A 9389-nucleotide genomic window follows, 5' to 3' on the forward strand; every position below is an offset into this window, starting at 1 on the left:
TACCTCACTTATCCTATCTTCTGCCTCCGTTATTCTACTCTTGGTTCCCTCCAAAGTGTTTTTGATCTCATTCATTGCATTATTCATTTTTAATTGACTCTTTTTTATTTCTTCTAGGTCTTTATTAAACATTTCTTGAATCTTTTCAATCTTTGTTTCCAGGCTATTTATCATATAAAATAATCTCTGGTGTGCGTGGTTGCTCAGTCACTCAGTCGTGTCTGACTCTTGTGTAACCCCATGGACTGTAGCCCACCAGGCTCCTCTGTCCATGGGGATTCTCCAGGCAAGAATATTGGAGTGGTTTGCCATTTTCTCCTCCAGGGGATCTCCCCAACCCAGGAATTGATTTAACCTGCGTCTCTTCTGTCTCCAGTGTTGGCAGGCAGGGTCTTTACCACTAGTGTTACCTGGGAAGCCCAAACAATCTTTGGGACCCCTGTTTATTTGAAATCCTGTTTCTGCATTTGTAACTGAAGTGCCAGGGATCTTTTAATAGCTTTCTAACTGTACCTTTGCAATCCACTCAAATGCCAGGTTTGACAACAGACAGAATATTGTTTCCTTTTTCACGTGACTGAATTCCAATGTAATTTAATTTTTCCTAATAATGACTATCAAGATAAAGCCAAAAGTTAATCAATATTTGTTGGGCACTGTGCGTCACTAGTCACTGCTAGGCTCTGGGTGCACAGCCACTAGCTAGACACACAAGGCTGCCCTTACTGCTGCATACTTGGTAATTGAGATGACACATGGTTAAACACACAGTTACTAACTACTGTAGAGAAAGGTGTTTTGGGTACACTTAGTAGAGGTGTCTAAGTTGGTATTTGTGGGGAGGTCAGGCGAACAGTCAGAGATAATAATCAATCCTTGACCTGATGGACAAGGAGGACTTACCTGGTATGGTGGAGGCAATAGTGGGATCTCAAACAGCATGTTTGAGATCTGACAGAGGAGAGAAGAGCAAAGATCAATTCAGGGACTTAAAAGAAATCAATGCTTACAGCCCAGGTGTGAGGGCAGTGAGGAGCCTGGTAAGTTGAGCTAAGAAATGAGACTTCACACCAGTGCCAATAGGGAGCTATTAAAAGATTCAAAACAGGGGACTAACATGATCATAATTGCTTTATGTAAATGCAGATATTAAAATGGTAATGTTCTGTCCTTTTTTTTGCTGAAGACTGACTGTAAGTACCCCACACTGGGAGGGGTAGCCAGCCTGAGGAGGATTTGCAGAGGGTGTTCTCAGACAAGGGATGAGGGATGTAGCTGATAGTAGCTGATGTCAGTCTCCAGACAGTACCAGAAGGATGCAGAAGTAGCACTGGAAAGGTGATGCGGGTGGGCTGTTCACTGTGATATGAGATCTGTCACGTCTTCCTTTGAGAGGGGTCTTTCTGATCCTCTCATATTTGTCCCCCACAGCCTTGGGGACACAGGGCTGAGGAAGACAAAGGGTGAGACCTTGGCTGGAGCCCCTGGACCAGTGGTATGTAAGCTATGTGTAGGGGTAACAAGTCCACGTGTGCTTTCCTAGTAACCCAACCTGGGGTGGGCTGGGGGCTGGGTGAGGTGAGTCCGCTGGAGACTGAGCAGTCAAATGCACTTGGAGAATCTATTTCAATAACAACTCCTGAATCCAAACTCACTTGCTTGAGTGTCAGCTATATTCTCCCTGCCACCAATGGCTTTCAACTCAAATACATCTTTCCAGATTCATTTTCCCAAAGAAACAAACAACCATGAATCTCTTTAAAGACTCTGCCTATTATTTAGAGAATGAAGTTCAAAATTGTTAGCAAGGGTGATGTCAGATGGGTAGGCCAAGACTAAATGCACTCGGATGGGTAGGCTGAGAGCATCTTGTAAGAGATGCTCTAGCTGGGGTGATGTCCAGACAAGGACTGCTGAAAGCGGGGATTGGGAAAGCAGGTTCATGTGATCCTGCCGAGTGTATAGCTGTGCTAGGAAACTGGAAGGGGTGGTCTTCATAAAGGGCCTGTCTCAACAAACCCCACTGTGTTAGTCTGCATTCTCTGGAGAAGAAGAATGAATAGGGTGAGTGTGTGTGGTGGGCTGGCAGGAAGAGCTGATGCTGCAGCTCAAATCTTAACACAATTTGGAGGCAGAATTCTCTCTTCCTCAGGGAATGTCCATCTTTTAAATATCAAGGCCTTCAACTGACTGGATGAGGCCCATCTACAGCATAGAGGGTGATCTGCATTACTCAAAGTCCACTGACTTAAATGTTGATCTCATCTAAAAAATACACTCACAGGAACATCCAGACTGTTGTTTGACCAAACATCTAGATACTTTGACCAAGTCAAGTTGACTCATACAATTAACCATAACATCCACAATTAACTGACACTAAAACTCAGCCTTAAAAAAACTAAGATCATGGCATGTGGTCCCAGATCATGGCATCTGGACCTTTGCTGACAAAGGTTTGTCTAGTCAAAGCTGTGGTTTTCCAGTAGTCACGTACATGTGAGAGCTGGACCATAAAGAAGGTTAAGTGCTGAGGAATTGATGCTTTTGAACTATGGTGTTGGAGAAGACTCTTGAGAGTCCCTTGGACTGCAAGGAGATCCAACCAGTCAATCCTAAAGGAAATCAGTCCTGAATATACATTGGAGGGACTGATGCTGAAGCTCCAATACTTTGGCCACCTGATGCGAAGAGCTGCCTCATTTGAAAAGATCATGGTGCTTGGAAAGATTGAAGGCAGGAGGCAAAGGGGATGACAGAGGATGAGATGGTTGGATGGCATCACCAACTCAATGGACATGAGTTTGAGCAAGCTCTGGGAGATGGTGAAAGACAGGGAAGCCTGGTGTGCTGCCGTCCATGGAGTCACAAAGAGTTGGACACAACTGTGTGACTGAACAACAACACCACAATCAGCTGCAAGCCTATTTTACAGCCGTAGAAATGTGGACTGTAAATGGACATGTGAAAACATACATGTAGAAACCAAGCTATACTCAGTGTCAGTCAAGAGAGAGAGCTCTTCTGTTCCCTTACTTGCCCTTTTGTCCATTCCAACTTTGAAGATGCCGGACACCGCACAGCCAGCAGGGAGGAAGGCCACAGGGGTCCTGTTCCCAGCACAGTCCTGTTCTTAGGGCTGGAAGAGGAGAAACACCTTAAATTCCAGAGCCTTAGTTATTTCATGTGGATGGACATAGTGATGACTGACTCTTTCTGCTATCTAAAGTGACAGAGGAAGAAGATCCAGTGACCCAGAGTAGGCTTGTAGGAACAATAGGGGGAAAATAAAGCCACTTTTTTCCAGTATCTGGAGTACCTGCACTTTCAACAAACTAGCTCCAGAATGTCTCTGCCTGCTGTGGCATGATGATTTTAGTTGCCCTGTTTCTGATGCTCTGTGAGCTAAGGGTGAATGGGTGTGGTGGTGGTGGGGCTTCCCTGATGGCTCAGAAAGTAAAGAATCCTCCGGCAGTGCAGGAGACCTGAGATCAATCCCTGGGTTGGGAAGATCCGCTGGAGGAAGGCAAGGAGGCTAACTCCAGTATTCTTGCCTGGAGAACTCCATGGACAGAGACGTCTGAAGGGTTACAGTCCCTGGGGTCTCAAAGAGTTGAATATGATTAAGCAACTAATACTTTGACTATGTATGTAGAGTCAGTTTATATTTAAGGGTTGATTTGTCTGTCTGGATAACTCATCCCATTATCATTATCATTATATAATGACCCTCTTTATCCCTGATAATGTTCTTGTTCTGTATAGTCTGCTCAGTCTGAAATTAATACAGCTACCCTTACTTTCTTGTGGTTACTGTTAGCATAATAAATCTTTTTCCATATCTTTATTTTAAATCTGAGTTTTTATATTTAAAGTGGGTTTATTATAGAGAAGATATAGCTGTTTTTTGTTTTTTTAATTACCTTTCATAATCTTTTACTTTTATTTCATGTATTTATACCATTCACACTTAAATTGTTTATATCATTGGAATAATATTTACCATGTTTGTAGCAGTTTTCTTTATGTTTCACAATAAGTTTTTTTCTATTTTCCTCTTTCTTCTGTCCTCTTTCTCGGGTTTTAATTGAGCACTGTATATGATTCCATTTTATCTCCTCTGTTAGCATAGCAATTATATTATCTTTTAAAACTATTTTAGTGGTCATCCTGGAGTTTGCAGTATAAAATTACAACTATTCTGAATCAATCATCAAATAACTGATACTGAGGTTTGCAGGTATCTTATAGCAAAGTTTTTCCATTTCCTCCCTCCTATCTTTTATGATAGTGCTGTCATTAATATCACTTATCCAATAGCTGTAATCACTTATGATTACTATTATTACTTTAAAAAACAGCTATCTTTTTTTTTTTCTGTGACTTTGTTTTTTAATTCTTAAGCCTTATAATCAGATGATTTACATATTTGTGCTATTGATATAGCCCCTCTACTTTAAGCCTTCTAATAAATTTGCAAAAGCACCATTGCCAATCACACATGTACAAGCAGTTCTACAGTTGTGTTTCTGATTTACCGTTTAAAAGACAATCCTGAATTATAACTTAGTCTGATTTTGTGAAGAATGCACAGCAAAGTTTGCTAACATACCTTGTCACAGTAAAGTTTAAAAGCATCTCAAAGATCATCTGTAAAATGTGAGGTGCTAAATACTCTTTATTTCTGCTATACATAAACCACACTGAAATGGCTTTCAGTAAGTAAAAGGTAATATTTTAGATAAGAGAATTTTAGTTAAATTGGCGTAGTTAAGACCAAAAAGATAAATGGACATTGTCAGAGTATCTTCAACCTTTGCCTTAACAGGCTAATGAACACAGCTTGAAACACACGTGAACCCTCCTCTGTTCTATGAAATAGTGAAGGGACCTTTTAATATAAATATATACATAAATATATTAATTTAACCAGTTATATAAATCTAAATATAAAACTAGTTTCCTATAGGCTTTGAGAAGGCATTCACCATCTCCCTGAAAAGTTTAAAATTCCTTATTCAAGTTCAATCATTTCTTTAGAAGGGGAAAACAGTGATAGTACTGGTTAAACCAGAATTACTATCAAAATTTAAAAAGCTGACCATATTCATTTAGCCACAAACCAATATTTAAATCAGGACAGTCTAACAGAAATATTCCATCAGCCATTCATGATCTGAATTCTAGTGTATGAGATCAATTCAGGTTTGGTACGCATAAAGCATCATGAGACACTTCTGTTTCACAATAAATAAGGCAGTGGCCAATTATTACTCATTAGTAGCTTTTTTGAGATAAGTTATGAAGTCTCCCCTTTCTTCCTTCTTCTTAATGCCAGCAATGATCATTTTTGTGCCAGAGATGTACTTCTTGGGATTCTCCAAGTACTCCATCAGCATCTCCTCTCCCTGATGATGCTTTTGTCCTTCTTATCCTCTATGTAAGAGAATCCAGCACCCTGACCTGTCTTTCACCCAAGCAGACCATGGCCCAGTCTTGTGCTTACCTCCCTTTTCCACAGTATGGTACTGGACACACTTCTGAACAGAAGCCTTCTTGCCCTTCTCCACATCACCCTTTTTAAAATCAGTTTTCCTCCGTGAGCGAGTGAGAGGCTCCCACTCACAAGCCAAATGTTCTACTCTCTCACAAAGCAGCTATCTTTTAGATCAATTAAGATTAAGAAAAATAAAAGCTTCATCCAACTTTCATTTGTTTTTTATCTGACACTCATCCTTTCTTTATATGTGTACTAGTTTCTGACCAGTATTATTTTTCTTCTCCCTAATGATTTTCTTTTACAATTCCTCAAAGGATACGTTGGTCAGCGATGAATCTGTACAGTTCTTTGCTTTCTGTGAGCCTATTTCCCCCTAAATTTGTAGGACAGTTTCAGTGAATAGAGAACTATAGGCTAGTGTGTTTTTCTTTCTCTCAACACTTTCTTTCTCTCAACCCTTCTGTCTTCCTTCCCTTGTTTCTGATGAGAAGTCTTACTTACAACTTCTTTATCGATATTCCTCTGTAGGTTCAGTATTTTTTATTTTCCTCTGTCTTCTTTCAAGATCTTGTCTTAACTTTCTGTAGTTAACATTTGAACTTCTCAAGTATATATTTTTGATATTTACTCTGCTTGGAGTTCTCTTAGCTTCCCAGATTAGTGATTTGGTATTTGTCATTAACTGTGTAAAATTATCTGCCTTTATGCTTTCAAATACTCTTTCACTCCATTTTTTTTTTCTCCTTGTAGTATTTCAGTTATTTGTGTGCTACACATTTTGAAATTTTCCCTCAGTTCTTAGATGTTCTTTCCCCCTATATTCTTTTTTATCATTGCATTGTAATTTGAGAAGTTTCTATTGACATATCTTCAAAATCATTGATTCTTTCTTTGGCCGTGTTCAGTCTACTGATAGGCTTATCAAAACCATTGAATTCTTCATTTCTGTTATAGTGGCATTGACTTCTAGAACTCCCTTTTGATTTTTCTTAAAATTTACATCTCTCTGCTTACACTACCCATGTATTCTTGCATACTCTCCTTTTTTCCACTGGAACCCATAACGTTGTTATTATAGTTGTTATAGTTATTCAATTTCCTGTCTCCTAATTCCAGCATCTGTGTCATAGTTGAGTCTGATTCTGATGTTAGGTTTGTCTCTTCACATAACATTTATCTAGCCTCAAAACTTCACATAAATTTTATCTAGCCACATAATTTTTTGTAGAATGCTGGAAATGATGTAATGGGTAAGAGCAACTGGGGAAAAGGCTTTTAGTGTGAGGTTTTTTGTTAACCTGACTAGGAGGTAGGGTTGTGTCTAATGTTTACTGTGTCTATGGGGACAGAAATTCATATTCTTCTATTCATATTCCTGTGTCTGTGGTCCTCCTTAATTTGAGTCTGTGTCCTCCAGCCCTTTCAGCTGTGAGTCACTGATCTTATACTGAACTCCCATAGATGCAGATGCCAGTAGGAGCTGGGAGGGGAAGCGTTCTATAAACCTACTCTTAAATCTCGGTCTTGCAGTAGGTCTATGTCTCTGATCTGTGACCATCATGAGTTTAATAATTATTCCATTAGTTACATCTAAACTCACCTACCAATCTTTTAATCTCAGTTACTAGATTCAGTTTCTGGATGTGCAATTTGTCCTTCTTGCAAAATTTGTTTTACCTGTGTTTTAAGGCCTTTTTATTTCTTGAACAATATCACATACTTTTAGAAGTACATTATTTTATTACAGAATCAATGTTTTAAGGGTCTTTTTGTATTTATATTTTCTTATCTGTTTATGTATGAGTTTCATTTGTGTTTTTTAATTTTTGACTCTTCAAGTATAAATATATTTTCAGAACTTTTAGGCTTGAGCCAACATATGTCCTTCCAGAGGGGATTTTCCTTAGGCTTAATTTCAAGTACCTCTGAAGTGTAACATGTTGAATTTTAAGCTAAATTGTCAGGCTTACATTTTTTTCTCATACAATAAATTAGGCTACAAAATTCCCATGATGGATCCTTTTTCTATAAATTTTCAGGAAAGAGTCCTCATGCGCTTCTCCTTCCACAAATCAGTATAAAGATATGATCCCAGGTCTTTGTCAAGTTTACTAGAAGCAAAGCACTTTTATTTCTGTTTTACTTTCCTAGTAAGCGTAAAGCTTTTGGTTCTAATTTTATGTTGGAAATCAACTTTCTAGACCTCCATTTTAAGAGGCTGTTGAGTATTCTCTTCTATTTCTTTAAAAAAAAAATTAATGGAGTGTAGTTGCTTTACAATGTTTAGTTTTAACTGCACAGAGAAGTGAATCAGCCGTATGTGTGTATATACATATATTCCTTCTTTTTTGTATTTCCTTCTTATTCAGATCACCACAGAGCATTGAGTAGAGTTCCTTGTGCTACATAGTAGGTTTTCTTTAGTTATCTATTTTATGCATAGTGCCAATAGCAGATATATGTCATTCCCAATCTCTCAATTCTATTTCCACAGCCCTCTGAACCTTTACATTCAGTCAATTTTAGCACATTTTCAAGCTACCTCCCTCACCTCCACTGTTGGGCTTCCCATGTAGCTCAAACAGTAAAGACTCTGCCTGCCATGCTGGAGACCTAGGTTTGATCCCTTGCTCGGGAAGATCCCCTGGAGAAAGACATGACAAACCATTACACTATTCTTGCCTGAAGAATCGCATGGACAGAGAAGCCTGGTGGGCTACAGTTCGTGGGGTCACAAAGAGTCAGACACGACTAAGAGACTAACACTTTCACTCCTACCTTTGCTTAAATCTTAGCCAGAGTATTTCTTTTATAATGACTCTGGCTACATTAATAAAGATGCATTTGAATTTTATCTACCAGTTTAAGTCAGGGGCTTACTCTATTGATTATAATGTTGAGATAAGGAGTAGTAGCAGTGATTGTCTGTGGCTGGAATTCTAATATGTGCATCACTTTGGTCACGTTGGTTCCAGATCTACCTCTTAAATACAGACCTACTCTTGGGGTACTAATGGATTCACAGACCTAGACGTGCTTGTTTCTTTCTTGTGAAATGTTGACAAGGTGTGTATATAATAGATGGAACATATGATAGATGAAACAGATATTGCTTTTACTAACATCTCTTGCGTAGCAGCCTGGCTATGGAGAATCTAAAAATTTGACTTTAACAGTCAATCCAAGTTGATAATACTGATGGGCCTTGAGAATATTTTTCTTCCTCATTTTATGTTTTTTCTCCGGTGCCCATTTTATATTTCACTTTAGCAATTCTTTTTTGGAGCATTCTTTTCATTATTTAAGTGTTAGTAGATTGAAGACAGTAAGACCCATATATCTGGAACATTTCAGTGTGGCAGGACATGTCCTACCTTAGGAGCCAGCCTGACACTTTCTAGCTGTTTGTGCCCTTGACAATGTATGGGTTTTTCTGTGCCTCCAAACTCCTTATTGATACCATGGGGATAAAGACAGCCCCAACCTCGTAAGGTTGCTGTGGGTGTTGCTGGCCGGCACACAGAAAGCACCGTGTGCATCTAGGTCATGATGATGAGGATGGTGGTAACAGCCATGGTGATGATGATAGAGCTGGGGAAGTGGGCTCGAAGAGGAAAATGTTTACAAGGACAAATGCTAGCATAACCCTTTCCTTAGATTTCTTTGTCTCATCTTGTTACTTTAAGTTTTATAGATCTAGTTAGAAGATGAGTTTAAAACCACATTTTTTAAAATTAAGGTATTTGATTAGAAGGAGTGTACTTTAATGATTTCTTCCCTAACTTGATCTTATTATCAGCTTCACAGAGAATCAGCACTGACATTATTACATCTGGCATTTTCTGAGAAGTCAGGCTAACCTGTCCAATTTCTCAAAGAGAGAAATAGG

General features: G+C 38.9%; 1 pseudogene; it reads right to left on the bottom strand.

Annotated features, from left to right (window-relative positions):
• Window positions 1-5270: 5270 nt before the first annotated feature.
• LOC133048442 (cytochrome c-like) lies at window positions 5271-9039 on the bottom strand (annotated as a pseudogene).
• Window positions 9040-9389: the final 350 nt, after the last annotated feature.

The sequence above is a fragment of the Dama dama genome, chromosome 29 (assembly GCF_033118175.1).
Source record: "Dama dama isolate Ldn47 chromosome 29, ASM3311817v1, whole genome shotgun sequence".
In the NCBI taxonomy this organism is placed as follows: Eukaryota; Metazoa; Chordata; class Mammalia; order Artiodactyla; family Cervidae; genus Dama; species Dama dama.